Source organism: Echiichthys vipera, assembly GCF_963691815.1.
Source record: "Echiichthys vipera genome assembly, chromosome: 13".
Lineage (NCBI taxonomy): Eukaryota > Metazoa > Chordata > Actinopteri > Perciformes > Trachinidae > Echiichthys > Echiichthys vipera.
In genome coordinates, this window is record NC_139838.1 from 8,263,078 (window position 1) to 8,279,390 (window position 16,313).

Here is a 16,313-nt window from a genome sequence, read left to right on the forward strand (position 1 = left end):
AATCACGTGTGCTCATCAGTGCAGGTGAAGAATGCATGTTAGCCTAGTGTTGACATGGAGAAAGCCTTGTAATTATCGGAAGGGCCTCAGGCAGACATGTTGTTTGTATCTTGCATGTTATATAATTTATTCTATGGCGTTTGATCTGAGATTTCTGTTGCACGTTAGAACATCTGAGAGCCTTAAATGAGCTGTGACTGGCTGATTTCTTAAAGGAATATCCCATGAACCCCCAAATCAGAAAACACACAGTGGCATTCTTCATTGTTAGATTTTATTTGGCTTTGACATTTCTTAGAAACTGTCTCATGCCAAAAAGATCCGTCAGCTCCAATGGTACACATTTATTTTGATGTGAACCACTTTGTTCATGGGTACAGAACTCTCTGAAGCACCAGTTTTTAAACACACTGCCTGGGCCTCGGCGAATGCTTCTTGCTGCCTATACGTCATCACGCCGTAACACGTCACACGCGTTGATCGACATCATTGCGATGCGTCACTTTGTTTACAAATCTTTCCATAGACCTCAGAGTTTTTGTGCGTCTTGTCTGACTGTTTTTGAATATTTTCATCTGACCAAATCTGCAGTAAACACTTTTTCTATGTCGGAACAAGCACACATAAAATGACATCAGAGACATAGGCCTCGTGCTAGTACACGTGCACACGCTCGTGCTTGTACATGTGCAGATGTGCTTTACAAAAGTAACAAGTGACGCCAAAGGGTCCTAACAAAACGGCAGTATGCGATGAGTTCAGATTAGAGGTTGAAACTACGGGGTTAGGTTTAGGAAAAGTTTGTTGTTTGGGTTCAAATACTTCAGTTTGTGGGGATAGTTAAGAACCTTACATAAGGAAGTTAACTTACGTAATTTTGTAATTTTCTAACAAAGTCAACTTTGAGTTTTAGTTTTACAACAGCAATAATTTGTTTGATCCATCCACCACCCCAATGTTGCTCTTCTAATGATACATATTATATAGTAAAACTACTTATAATATTTATAATACTCCCTACCATTGCTGCTCTTTATATGATGTCATCTTAAAGCGCCACAGCCAAGCATTTGCTCTGAGCATCTCATATAGACGCGAATGGGTTGTCCAGGCCTACTGAGCCAAGGAGGTAGAGTAGGCCCATACCGCCTCATATCTTTGGTCGTCGTAACAACTGACAACAACCATTCAATTGGCTGATAACATTCAAAGCAGGTTCCCTGAAGCAAATGTTACGCATTTTAAAAGCATAAACGTACTATAGATCTTTGCAACACCTGCTTCTAAGGAAAGGTAAATGTAATCAGAAAAAGGGATAACCACTGCTGTTTAGGAGCATAATGACTGCTTTGACTTGGATATATTTTTATGGGGGTGAATGCCAGTGTAAAACTGTCCTATTTGTATATCTTGGATCATTGGTTCATTGATCCTGGTTGCTGTTGCCGTCTCTGACATAGGATATGAGACAAGGAATAAATAACCTCACAGTCATCTTATACTCTGCAATTTACTACAACCAATAATATAAAGGTCAATGATATAATATTTGTTACTGTATCATATTGCACACATCGATTGTTTTTATAGATTCACCACAATGCTCATCTGAGAAAGCTGTAGGGGAAACATGATGCAGTGACTGGGCCTCCTCAGAGATCTGCCAGAGAGATCATGTGTCCGGCCTGGATAATTGAGAGCTCGTGTGTAAGCACAGTCAGTGCAGGCAGAAGCAAAGAGAAAACAGTTTGTGATTATTCATCCACGCGGATGTCCCATGACTTGAACACTGGTGACCTGCAGTCACGTATGCCAAAGGCCCTCCACAGTACAGCTTGATTCTGTTTTAGAAATGTAAAAACAGAATTGTTATGGTCACAAACCTACCATAACAAGCTCTGGTCTGCAAGATGTAGAAATGGTGGTGACACCTTTGCACGCTGTTAAAAGCTTTGCAGTGTCCAATGTGGTGGGTGTCGATTAATTTTATGAGGTTATAAATATAAGTGTACGGCCCAGTGGGATCCTTTGTTACTAAAATGATTAATGATTAATCAATATGACCTGAACAAGCAGCTGTCTGATAGCCTTGTTAGCTAGTGAGCAAGATATTAAAAGCAACACCACCTAAATTAAGAATTCCAATATGTTATTTCCATGACCTAGGGGACCTGTGATTCAATTCAATTCATTCATTTTCAACCGCTTATCCCTGTCGAGGTCGCAGGGGGCTGGAGCCGATCCCAGCTGACATCGGGCGTGAGGCGGGGTACACCCTGGACAGGGCGCCAGTCTATCGCAGGGCACATAGAGACGAACAGAGACAGACGACCATTCACACCTACGGGCAATTTTTCTAGAGTCATCAATTAACCTAACATGCAAACTCCAAACAGAAAGGCCCCAGCCGGGATGCGAACCTGGAAACTTCTCGCTGTGACAGTGCTAACCACTACACCACCATGCAGGCCTCAATTCTATTCAATTTAATTAAGTTCAATTCAATTCAATTTTATTTATAGTGCCAAATCATAACAAAAGCTATCTCAGGACACTTTACAGAGTAGGGGACACTCTACAGAGTAGTAGTAGTTTTAAGTTACAGAAAGTTCTAATGATAAATTTCTGTCACAATCTCTCAAAGCCAGAAACCAGAGGCGTCTCAGACTTGTGATGTGATCAAGTATAAAGTGCGGAGCTGCTCCATAGAGCATGCATGATTTTTCTTTTTCTTTTTTTTTCTTTTTTAAGCTAAATGAACTCTATTCTAGTGTTCTCAGTTCTGTAACAGAAAACAAAGCCAACCCATGAAATATTTCCCTGGGTGCTCTCAGTGTCATCTGTAACATGTTTTCTAATTCGTTGTCTATGGAGCAGTTCCACACTTTATACTTGATGACAACACAAACTTGAGTTTTAGCACTCCAGTATTTGGATTAAGGAGAGTGTTGTTCATGTTTACTAATCTTTGACAGGGATAATATATAACATGTATGCTGTAGGCAGGGGACATTTTGAAGCTTGGAGGGGATTTAATGCTCAGTACAATATTGGAGCCACGAACAGTCATAAAATCAACAAACCAACTTGACCATTGCTTACACAGCAATATCTGGCTAGCTTGCTAACTTTAGCTAACAGTAGCCATCATAAGTGGGAGCATACCTATGTTCCCCGCTTTAAATGTTCCCCGCTTTTTACAGAAAGGGCCCTATGTTCCCCAGTCTGTTATTTTTCCCACAATCAGTGCCTCATTTGACGGCAAATAGGCTAATGTAGACCCTAACACTACCCCCTAACCCTGACCATAACCCTGACAAAATGCTGAATTAAATCAGCGAAGGCAGCGTCTTATGTGACTTGGGACAAAGGACCCGAGGAACATAGGGATGACCCCTCATACGTTTCTGATCATCTTTACAGACCAGACTAGACCAAAGTGTATAGCATTTGTAAGTGGACTGTGTCATTTTGTCTCTCTGAAGTAAGCCTTTCTTTAAGCGGACCCATAAGATGGAGTCACAATGTGTTTAGCTTAGCTTAGCATAAAAGGCAGAATGAAACAGCTAACTTTGCTCTGTTCAAAGTCAAACACACTTAACTGTTGTGGTTAACCCTACTGTTTGCTGATAATGCTAGCTTCTAGAAGATATGCTTGATCTGGATAAACAGGTAGATTGAATGTGATATGAACGCAGTTATGGTTAGTTTTTAAAGTAACATTATCTTTCACTTTTATCAGAATTAACAGTTCTAATTCAGTTCTGCTTGAAATGCAAATAGCTGTTTACTGTTGAATGAGCACTGACACCAATTTTTCTGCCAGATTATTATTAATTTAGATCTGGGTCTTTTTGACAAAAATCTGATGATTGGTGATAGATGATTGGATAGATGGTGACAATTTAAACGAGAAACCATAAAACAGTGTCTTTAGTAAAGTGTGGATGTAAATGTAATGTCCAAAAAAGAAATTGTCAATCTCAGCCAAGTGTAAAAAAATCCTCCTCTATAGTTCAACATTGGATTCATAAATGGTTATATTACACTCAGGTTTGTTTATGCTCAACTTAAAATGCAAGTAAAAATAGGTGGATGGAAACACATATTACAGTGTTTGGAACTCCTCTGGAAGGATGAACAGCATTCATCCAAAGGATATTCTCACATTTGGTGTTTTAATGATGGTGGTGGAAAACGCTGTTGAACATGCTCCTCCAAAATCTCACGTTAGGTTTTGAATTTGGTTGACTAATGGTGGCTGTAGTGTGTGGTTCACATGATTTCCATACCTGATCAAACCATTCAGTAATGGAAAGATCTGCATCCATTTATTCAGGTTTTTCTGGTATTTGTCGCCTGTTTAGTCACATTTGACCATATTAACTAAATTGGGGATAAGGTGAGAGTGTCTGTGGTCATTCCCTCAACATTACATAACCGAAGAGCACTTATCTGCCAAATCAAATTAAAAGCAAAAGGGCACTAATGGGGCATAACCACAGTAATCACTATTATCCTCTGTTGTCTTGATTTTATAGACCAGAAAAGTTTAATATTGGACTGCGTAAAAACTAGTGTCCTTGCTGTGTAACCTCTCTGAAATCTCTGCCAGGATTTTCTTTTCAGACTTTATGGTTATACGGGATCTGGCAACGGTTGGAAAAAAAAGAAAAAAGTCGATAGCGCTTCTCTCTTAATCAAGAGTGCTTGGAGATTATGGCAGAATGCCATGAGAGAAGGCAGCAATTGACTTTGGGTTTTTAAAGAGGAAGGTGAAGCTGGGAACAGAGGAAAACAGTCATCGTGCACAGGTTCACTGGGTGCATCAGAGACACAAAACACCAGAAGAGACCGATAGAGAAAACTCATTTCCTATTTTTGACAACTGTTAAACACACAGTTACTGTACCAACACCAGCAGCTTATGGGCCAGGGACATTTTTATTAATTTGTGGTTACATAATCCTCCCCTCCCCCCTTATCTGAAGAGTGATTAGTCTGTGAGGGGTTGTTTAACCAGAACAGATGGGATTTAATTGCAGAACCTGACTGCCAGAAACAAACTAGACAGTGCTGGTTGGCGGTTGTCTATCCTTTGTTACTTAGCCCATATTGTTTCTTCATGAATAACATGTTAATTTCAATTCTTAAGTCCTTGAAAGGGTGAAACATGAATGTCTCACACAATGTATGAGTTTAATGCTCTGTAACGATGTAGTTATTCACATTCATCTTGTTTATTCTAGAGCACTTTGTTACACATTTACCTTTAAATATCTGCAAGATCAGCTTTTTTAACATCATCCTATATTTAAAAAAGGCAACACCTGATTTGCACTTTGCACAGTCAGAGCCAGATTAACCTGACTGTCACCAAATGACTTTCTTTCCACCTTGACGCCGCCTAGCTCCACCCAACCCTCTGGGATCTCTCCATAGGAAAGTGATATCAGGTGGTCGAGCCGATCAAGACCACTTGTAGAGATTTTATAGATGTGATGTAACGGAGAAGCGACTGTTGTGATTCAGACAAAAATGGTGGTTCACATCGAGGAAGCATGCGTCAACATTGATGCTATTTCATCCGTGTTGTCCGATCAAGGGAATATTTCTTCTTTAAAAGAACACCAGAGAACGGCTCTGAAGGCTTTTGTTGGTGAAAACGTTGTTTTCGCCCATTGCTCTCATCAGCGTCACTGGTTAGTTTTGATGTGAGTGGTTGAAGTAGCACGTCAATAAAGATGACAGAGAAGTGCTTTGTCCAATCATATGCAAGGATTTTTGATAAGGCCCAGCCTCCTGAAATCAATTTCCTATGGAGAGATCCCAAATGGATGAGTGAAGCAAGGAGGGACAAAATTCATCAGGCGAGAGTGAGGTTAAGATTAACCTGCCAGAGGGCCCTTTGGCAAAAAGGAGCGGTTGATCCCAAATTACCTACTCCTCCCACTGTGCAATGTGTCCATTTTCTCATTTTCTGTGTTGTGCGGGGTAATTTGATTAAACACATTGATTTAGCAACAAATAAAAAAACAGAATTTAGTCTGTGGACTTTCATAAACGTTGATTTATTTTCAAGACAGTGCATCAAGAAAGCAGAACCCACATTATGCACTACTCAATATTTGTATTGCTGGCAGGGTGTTGGCAACAATGCATGGTGGGCGGTGGTGGTGGTGGTGCGGGGGTGAAGTAGGGAGCTTGGATGGGTTGTTAAAGAGGATGATGGCATTAGGAAACAAACTGATCTGGTGCTCCTGGTGCTGATGGAGCCCAAACTGCAGCAAGACTGGAGCTTCCCGAAGAGGCAGGTGCTATCGGCCTGCCACTATCCTAATGGCCCGCTGTCCTGCTCTGCATCGTGCAGAACATTCACCAACACGTTCCCCCCAAAAAATGTTGGAGATACGTTGAATCTCAACATTTCTGAACTCCTGTCCCTTCTCATTCCTTATTGCTCACGGACATACGTTTGAAACATGCGGTCAATGTGAAGTAAAACAAAAACTATAAATGTTACAATATATATTATGAGGCAACAAAGCTACTTGGTTGGGTTTAGGAAAAGATTGTGGTTTGGGTGGAAATAAGTACATCTGTTATGTAATTAAGTTTCACTTTCACATGGGAAGGAACACAAACTGCCACCGAGCTTGACTTTCTCCCTTAGTGGAGCATGGTTAGAGTGCACCAATGTTCTGTGGTTTGAAGAATTATGCAAAAAAAAAAGAATAATAACTCTGATGACCAGGCTGCACTCACAGGCACTTTTGGACTTACTTTTGACATGTGGCCGGAAGACTTGCTCCACAAAAATGCTCAGTTGCTCCGTATCTGCACCTTCGCCAACATAAATGTCAGCTATAAGCTGATATTCTGTGTTCACAGCTGGGCTAAAATCACAAAAAAAATCAAATAATGCAGATTCAGGCTGGGTGAATGATATTGTGCTTGAGTAGGGCATACTCCCAAATATATATATATATATATATATTTTTTTTTATTTTTTTTTTATTTTAATATATATATATTTCATTTTTTTTATTTTTAATTTGCACGGACCAGTTGACACACATTTTTTTTTATCAAACTTTGTAGATAGCATTGAGTGCAACTTGCAACATTAGTCTTTCCAGATGGGCTTCCCTTGGGCGAAAACCTATTACAACCTACAATTAGGGCTGCAACTAATGATCACATTCATTACCATTGAATCCATTAGTTGTTTTCTTTATCCATCAGTTGGTTGTTTGGTCTATAAAATATGTTTCCCATGTCTCCAGATGACTCTAAGATTGCATACTCGACCAGCGCGCGTGCTTTTATTTAATTAATTTTTGCATAACACTCCTTTGTTTCTCAGCATGGTCATTTCTGACAGCGCGCTTCACTTCAGCTTTCAGGGGGCAGGCTGTGACGTCAGCTCGCCCGCTGGACGCAGCAGCAGGGCACACACACACACACGCACACACACACAGACACACACACACACACACACACGCACACACACAAACACACACACACACACACACACACACACACACACACACACACACACACACACACACACACACACAGACTGCTGACTATTAATATTCCCTTTATGAAACTACCCTGTGTCTGTGCATACTGTGCGGTGCAGACCGAGAGGATAAACCCAAAGCCAGATTCCGCGACAGACGCTGCCGCACTTTCCCAAATTGAAATCCCCGTCAGGAGGGAGAGACGTAGGGAGTGAGAGAGGGAGAGAGAGAGAGAGAGAGGAGAGGGTGGGAGTCTAGGGGGGGTACTGCAGAACATGCAGGCTCTGGATGAATAACCATGGCAACAGCAGCAGCAGCAGGAGAAGCGGTGGTATAAACATTGCGAACCGCGCATCCCTCCGCAAACAGCGGTGCGCTCTGTAAAGGCTGGAGCCGAACCCTCTGCTTCATCACTGCTAAGGTAAGGCTGCCTTATTCCACCCGACTGCTTCAGTGGGATGCTTGTTGTCTGCATGTGTGTGTGTGTGTGTGTGTGTGTTGTGGAACATGAGGAGCTCGTTGTTTTACAATACAGCAGAGAAAGCTGCTACTGTAGGCTGCAGGTTGGTATAGCGCTGTCAGGCTCAGTGAGGATGGATTTTATAGGAAACATAGTCTAACGGGGGATTTAGCTTCATATGCTTTTATATGGAAGCTATGGGTCTTTGTCTGATATGTCGTGTGTGAGGTGACCGGGCATGTGTCCTTGTGTGAATACAAGACATCACAACACTAATAAGTTAACAGAGCAAAATGACTATGTTAATCAAATTTGCCTTTCAAAGTAAGGGAAAGCTATAAATGAATGCAGCATAATTTAATTAGGGTTGACAAACTGTGCAGTGTGCTTGTGCAGTTGTGCACCTTCATAGCGAGCCAGGATGTCTGTCAAAGCTGCTCCACAGTACACTGTGTGCTGTTTATTATCAGTTATTCCGTCTGAAACAGTCCCGCATGCTGTCTGTAATGAAGCAAAGCTCCAAATTCAGCATAAAACAATGCAGCAGGTTGCAAAAGGATAGGAGTAGAAGTAAACAGTGAGGTATAGGGTTAATGGATCACAGTTCTAAGTATGTTTTTGTGTCTGTTTATATGATAAAAATATAATTTATATATTATTATGAGTAGCGGAGAAGGGGTAGGAACTGTTTACTGTTTAACTCCAGGCCCTCATGTGACTGATAAACAAAACACGGGAGCAGAAAACCTTAAGACCATGTAAGAGTGCTTGACACACGCACACACACACACACACACACACACACACACACACACACACACACACACACACACACACACACACACACACAAACACACACACACACACACACACACAGACACACACAAACACAGTGACCGCCAGCATACAAATAAATTACTAGTCAATCTGCGAGTCTGTTTGTGGTCTCGGGTGCAGATTGCAGCTCTCCAAAAACTACAAAAGACTTCTGATGAAGGCTGTAGTGAATGTAGGATTCATTCAGTTAGTTACTTTGATCATAAGATAATGTCGTTTTGAGATAGCAAGGATGTCGGGCACATTCCGGCAAAGTCCTGCTCTGGCTCATTTAACTCCTCCACTTGGTCTCTCTTTTTTTGGCTTTGCAGGGATTTGAATTTGTATTTTTGACAACAAAGAGACTGATACAGCATCACAGAGGGTTTTCAGCTAATTCTAGATTAGTCCCTCCCATTGCTGGCTCACAGCTTTGCTCTAAGGACCACTTTGTCTCTGCATGTCCAGTGTGTCGATTCCTTTTCCTTAAAGCTACACTATCATGCTCATTTTCAGGTTCATACTTGTATTTACGTGTATTAACAAGCTTTAGTGTTCTAAAAACACTTGTACTGTCTTATATGTTTGAAGTCTTATATCAGTTGAATAAAGTTAAATTGAATTGAAGCCCTGTCCGAACAGGATTAGTTGAATGTGGGGACTGGGGGTAAAATAATTTGACCTCAGGATGTCTGTAATATAAATGGCCAATTCGCTCTCGTGGGAGAGGTCACTCGATTTACACACTACGTCATCTCCCTGTCTCCATGCGCGTGCTACGTTAAATCCTGATATCACAAAACTAAGTAAACCGGAAACTAAAGGACAGAATCTATCAGCTAAAAAAAACGGATGAGTTCTTCTTTAAGGGCCTCCCTGCTCAAAAAAATGTGGAAACTACCTGTTGACCGGATATGACGGAATAACTGCCATCAACATATGTTTTAAAGAGGGTTATATTTGGACAGGATTAGTATTACCCGAGGTATTTCTTCCTGACCGTTTCACAGAAGGTGAAGATCATTGTAATTTCTATTAACATGCTCCGGGATCATTTTTGATACTGCCGCATTCGGACAGGACTAAAAATGATATTACCCCCACGTCTATTAAACTAATCGGAACAGGGCTTTATTCTGTCTGTCTAAATATACCTGTATTCACCCTCGGTCTGAAACCTTTCGTTTTAGCTCCTGTCTCTTATTAGACCCCCTCCTAAAAAAGCCTCCTCTGATAGTGAGTGTTTCCGGGTCTTCCGTTTGTGTCTCTGCACCATCATTGCAGCCGGGGAATTACTGTAATGGCACTGCATCGGTACTTTCTACCCATATATAGTATAGTTGTGACATCACAACATATAGAGTTCACTTAAAGGCACAGTTTCTGAATACGGGCTGCGTACATTTCTTTTTGATAGTTTCATACATACATTCGATATGTTAAAATTCACAAAGTTTGCATTATTTTTGCATAATTCCAAGGTGATTCTTTAGCCCAGTGGCTTGCTATCTTTATTTGGTGATAGTCCTGTTTCTGTTATTTTGTTCTGCAGAGAGAATTAGATGGTAACGAATGGAATAATGCCTGAAATTAATTTCCGGCCCTTTTAGCTGTACACACGTACAGCAGCTCCCAGTCGTGGCACACAATGACTCTCTGTGTTACAGCGACACACACTCCTACGTGGCCTGCGAAATCTGCTCATTGCACATTCAGTCACTATGAACATGTTGCCTCCTCATCCTCCCTAAAGTGAGTCAGCATTCCCAAGTGAGCTGACCCCATCAGGAGATGCTGGAGGTGGAGGAAGGCAGCTTAAGGGTAGCCAGGAGTTTTAGTTTTTCCTGGAGGTGGAGGATTACTGCAACCTCTATCCCTCCACAAAGCCAGAGTGTGTGTTTGTGCGGCATACATTAAATAGTAATTAGACAGCAGATGGCTGTTTTGTAATGATTAACGTTTAATGATTTGCTGCAAGTATAAAATAAGAAAGATAGTTTGTAAAGATGCCCAAGCAGTGAAGTCTATGAATTGGCTTGTCCACAGGTTGAGCATCTGTGTAGGGAACAGCAGCACTGTGCAGCTATCAGGGTGAAAGGCACAACATGCACGTTTACTTGGATTTGTAGACAAAAGAACGCTGAACAGGGCTCAGGATATCCCTGGTTAGGTAAATATCATTGGTATTGTAGGAGAATTGACCAACTGATTGATTTTTAGTGCCTTTATGGCCACATGATTAGTATGTTTTCTGTTTATCTTAATTGCTCAGCAGTCTTTCATGCCAACTGCAGCCTGAGAATTTATGGCACACAACTCAGAAACAGAAAATAGATAATGATTTAAAGGTCATATATTGTAAAAAGTGAGAGCAGCAGGTTGATGTGTTATATAATCAATGTTAAAGAATCAAAACGCTACATCCACAGAGAAATGCACACAGCCTGTGTTCAGAAACTGTGACTTTAAACGAGCCCTCAGGACTACTGTACAGTTGTAATGTCACAACTATACTATGTATAAAAAAGTGCTGCTACAGTGCTGCTACAGTCATTCATTCAATGCCACAGTGACGGTGCAGAGAGCCAGAAACGCCGACCAATCAGAGCAGAGAGAAGTTTTATTTTCCAGCTCCTTGGCATTTTTTCTTGACATTTTATCAACATATACCTCCACCATGGAGCCTCTATTGTTAAAAAAGTCTGCAAACTTTTAACAATAAAGTTTGTGTCTGCCCTGTGGCCCTCATATTGCCTTTCCTTAGGTTGAAATACTCAAAATAGGCCCTCACTGTGGTATCAGCGTAAAACAGGTTTTTATCTGTATGACGCTGCTCAGACACGGCTACCAATATTCTATATTTTTCTTTTCATGTCAACCAATTCAATTAAAAATAAAGAACAAAGAATTTATCCCACACTCTTGTATTATTTGAATAGCCCTGAATCTTGAAGAAAAAAAGAACTTTACATTTTTAGAGGGTAAAAATTAGCTCATGGCTGAGTGCCATAGACGGGCTTAATACAGAGAGGAACAACACACGTTAGTTTTGGTCTTTTCATGTGATTTGAATAAGAGTAACCCTACATTGTCCTTTTAAGACATTGTCGCATGCTGCAGATAGTTCGTCATCATCATCATGATCTTCATTGTAGTCGTCAGTATGTCCTACGTAGATGATTGACAGCAGTGTGCCTTTGGAGCTGTCAGCGTGGGTGTTTTGGTCTGTGCCTCGCTGATTTGATTAATTTGTTGGTGTGTAGATAGTGTCTTTGTGCTTGGGCCATGTACTATACATGTAGATTGTTTTGGTGGGAAAGAAAGCATATTAAGTCCCAAGTCCCCAGACTAGACTGTGAGCCTCCATTTTAGGGATGCACCAATATGAACATTTTGGCTGATACAATGACCGATTAACTTTAATTAACTTTGCTGTTATGACCGATAACTGATATTTTCAAATGCTGATATGATCTGTATACTACTGTACTGTGTACTGGTATGCACTAAGAGAAGCAGGAAGCTCATGTTCAGCCCCATACACACCAAGTGCACACTTCTGGTCCAGCAGACTTCTAATCATTAGGAATGTGCTATTCCATCTGGTGACAACGTCTTTTTGTAGCATCTTGATTTCCAAAATGTCCGACTATTATCCTCCCATTAGCCACACTGTCAGAGATGCTTCGCTGGCTTAACACTACATCGTCTAGTGCTAGCTGCAGTGTATGAGCCCTGCTGCCCAGGCTTTCAATACCACACTCATCCATTGCCTTCTTCATATTGTGTGTGTTGTCAAGAACTATAACATGCACATTATCTTTCGGCATTTTCCACTGTGCAAACATGCTGTCAAATGCATTAGCTAGGGCAGTCTTGTACGATCCATTGAGCAGTAAGGCTCAAACGCCTGGACCATGGACATTGCTTCGCCTTCATCTTTAGAATGTAAATCCGGGGCTGGGTCGCTGCGTCACAAACTCTGTGTGGCAAAAAAGAGAACCAAAAACCACACATACACACACCAGCTGTACGGAAATAATGTTTTTTAACATTGGACCAGTTCTGTTCATCAGACCAACGGCGATGTATTAAAAAGTGACTAACATCGGCCGATACTGATATGATTGCCAATGTATCGTGCATCCCTACTCAATTTAATGAAGTACACAGTGTTCATTTTCCTCCTCACTGCCTAACTTACACGTTGCTGGAGCAGCTCTTGTTTTGAACCTCTGAGACAGCAGATAACTGATAGCTAGGATGTTTGCTTACAACTTAATGAATTAGGGGAGCAATGAAGCAGCTTCGCTAATCAACGCTGAAGAAATCACAAGCCGTACATACTCCAGTGTCTCACCGTCTCACTTTAAATCACCTTTAATTTGCTCTCAGCATTATGATGGCTGCCATCACTTGTGGTCACCCTGACACACACAAAGCTTATGGAGCTGCAAGTGCGGCGAACAAGTCAATGTGACACGACATGCAGAGTCAGCAAGAAGAGAATGGTTATTTCTTGTCTCTTCAGGCCATAGCAGTGGCCAAATGTACTACATTCGGGAAGGTTCACTGTTTTTCATACTTTACATGGACACGGTGGTCACATTTTTATCCTCCTCTTCACTGCTGGTTTTGGTAGAGAGGTTCAGTTTATATAGACGATTTACTGGCCCTTCTTTCTCTACACTTGGCAAGGTTCTTATAATACATCTTATTAGCATAAGCGAGGTGGAGGAGAGTGTTTCACTGAGAGGACACATTAGAAGCACCCAGAAATTAAATTCTGGTGTTGGTAAGGGACACTGGAATTAATTTCTCTGCTCACAGGACGTGAAAAATCACTGGTGTGGCTTGATCAGGCCAATTTTTTTAAATTAAAGGATGACCAAAATCTTACCAACACCATTAGCTGAAGTAATTTCACTCCAGACAAATGAATCAGAACTAAACGTGTAAGAGTGGTGTTTAACAGTTAAAGGGAAAAGAGGGTGCTGCATTTTCTGTTAACTTTTCCAAGAGCAAAAGGGTAAGGGATTGGGTTCAACAGTATGTTCATCTGCTCTAAGTAAAGATGCAATCACTAGCATGTCCGCGTGACTAGCTTACAACTGTAACCAAGCATTACTTCCAAGGCCAAGAGGTTCATAGTTAACTACACTAGTTTGTGAGGTTACGTTACCTACGTCCCTCCATGTGAGTCACATGCTTCTTGCACTGCACTGGGTGGAAAATTAAGTAGATGAACCAGTTCACTGATGATTTATTACCATGGATCCAACATGAAAACTCTTTTTTGGTGTAGTAAATGTCTGTCAGTCAGCTGGTGAAGGCCGCTGTCACTCGAGTGCCAACAGAGAGCAGAGAGCAACCGGTCCTCCCAGCTTGTCCCATACAGAGGCTTCAGGCTCGTCAGGGGCCGATACTGTTCCTATAACTTGTAGCCTGATGTTAAGGAAGCCGCGGGGGGCCACGTGTTACGTGTTACGTGTTACGTGTTACGGTGCACTTTCTTCTTACAGTGCTTACATATTATTCCTGTCTTATCTCTGTCATGATTTAGCCACTTACATATTGATATCCTCAGACAACTTTTTACCTTAATGAGAAATATCGTCACACCCTGCTCTTTTGACATAAAAAGTGAAGATGTAAGCAAAGCAGACAAACAGTTATATTAGTCAGAAATTAGAGTCTGATGGTAATTTTTCAATTACAGTACAATACAAGAACAATGCAGTTTCTTTATTTGTATATTAGCTAAGGACACTGAATTTTGAGCCTGGGACATGAAGCTTTATCCTCAGTTTTTTGGGGACAACACCATATTTTTATGGGATTCTTGATTCTGGAGCGTATGTTAGCTTAATTAGTTAGCTAGCTACAGGTCAAGGTATACGAAGACTGATGGTACTCAGAGGATATCTGCAAGTCAACTGTAATAAGCAGTAAATTTTGCATTTTAGTTTCAGTGAATTAATTCCTCACAATACTCCAGTGTCTGCTAACCTGACTCTCGCCAGATTAATTTTTTTCCTCCTTGCTTCACTCATCCATCTGGGATCTCTCAATAGGAAAATGATTTCAGGAGGCTGGGCCTTATCAAAAATACTTGCATATGATTGGATAAACCACTTGTCCGTCATCTTTATTGACATGCTACTTACCTCCAAAATACCACTTACATCAAAATCAATCTGTGAAGCTGATGAGAGCAATGGGCGAAAACATCATTTCCACCAATAAAAGCCTTCATAGCCGTTCTCTGGTGTTCTTTTAAAGAAGAAATATTAATTTTGTCTATTGGACCACACTGATGAGAAAGCAGTTAAGCAGTTAGGCAGTTAAGCTAAGGACTGGTTGTAATGCACAAGTGAAGTTGCCATTCTGAAAGATGTTTCACAGCAATGACACTTGTGTGTGCAGACTTACAGGAACACTATCCACTGCACAAAATGATTATGTTTCAAACATTCAATGAGAGATTGAGTCACTTTACCGGAAAGTTTAACTCTGTTTCATTTGCTTGTGTTTGGTTGTAGCTTTACTGTGTTTCAGCTTCCAATGCACTTTCTCTGAACTCTGTAGAGTATAAAGTCAAACCTAATGGTTTCAGTAAAGTGAAATTAAACGGTTCATGTTTGGACACACTGTGGATTCACCGAGCTTTAATTGCTTCTCATGGAAAACACTGCTCACATGGTTGTGAACTGAGCTTCAAATGTGAACAGAAGTCCTAATCTTAAGGTTTAATAAGAAATGGACGTGTACATGTTTTCAGCTGTTTCATTTCTTTTCATGTGTTTAGATGTATGTGCCTGTAAAAGAGGAGTTTCCTTCAATAAGATCAAGAGCTTCAGTGCTGTGTGATCAAAAAAGAGGTTTTTGGTTGAACTCAACTAAAGCACGCAGGTAAAAACACCAGCAACTGGCAGAATTAATTGTGGTTGGCACATCATTGTCTGTCTTGTGTAAACTTCCCTTTCCTCAGCATTTACAAAATCATGACACTAGAACTTGGATTTGTCTGAAACCCAGAGATAGCCCTGGGGTACATTAGGTGTTTGAAAAAACAACAACATTAAAACATACAGTAATTGAGTAATAAAATTATAATTTAAATGTTCAAAGAAGATAACATGTAATTATTGGTTTTGCAGGTATTTTATGTTTAATTAAAGGTTTATACATAAAAGCAGCAGAACTATACACTACACAGATCTAATCCTACTAATTATACAGGCAATAATCACACTGTACCAAAGGGCTGACATTTACAGTAACAGAAGCTGAACTAAAATCAGCTCGCAGCATCCCTTATTAAGGGGGTACTCACACTGCCTGGGCCTCGCGCAAATGCTTCTTGCCTGTCCATACGTCATCACACCGTAACACGTCACACGCATTGATTTACGTCATCGCAATGCGTCTCTTTGTTTACAAATCTTTCCATAGACCTCGGAGGTTTTGTGCGTCTTGTCCGAATGTTTTTAAATATTTTCATCGACCAA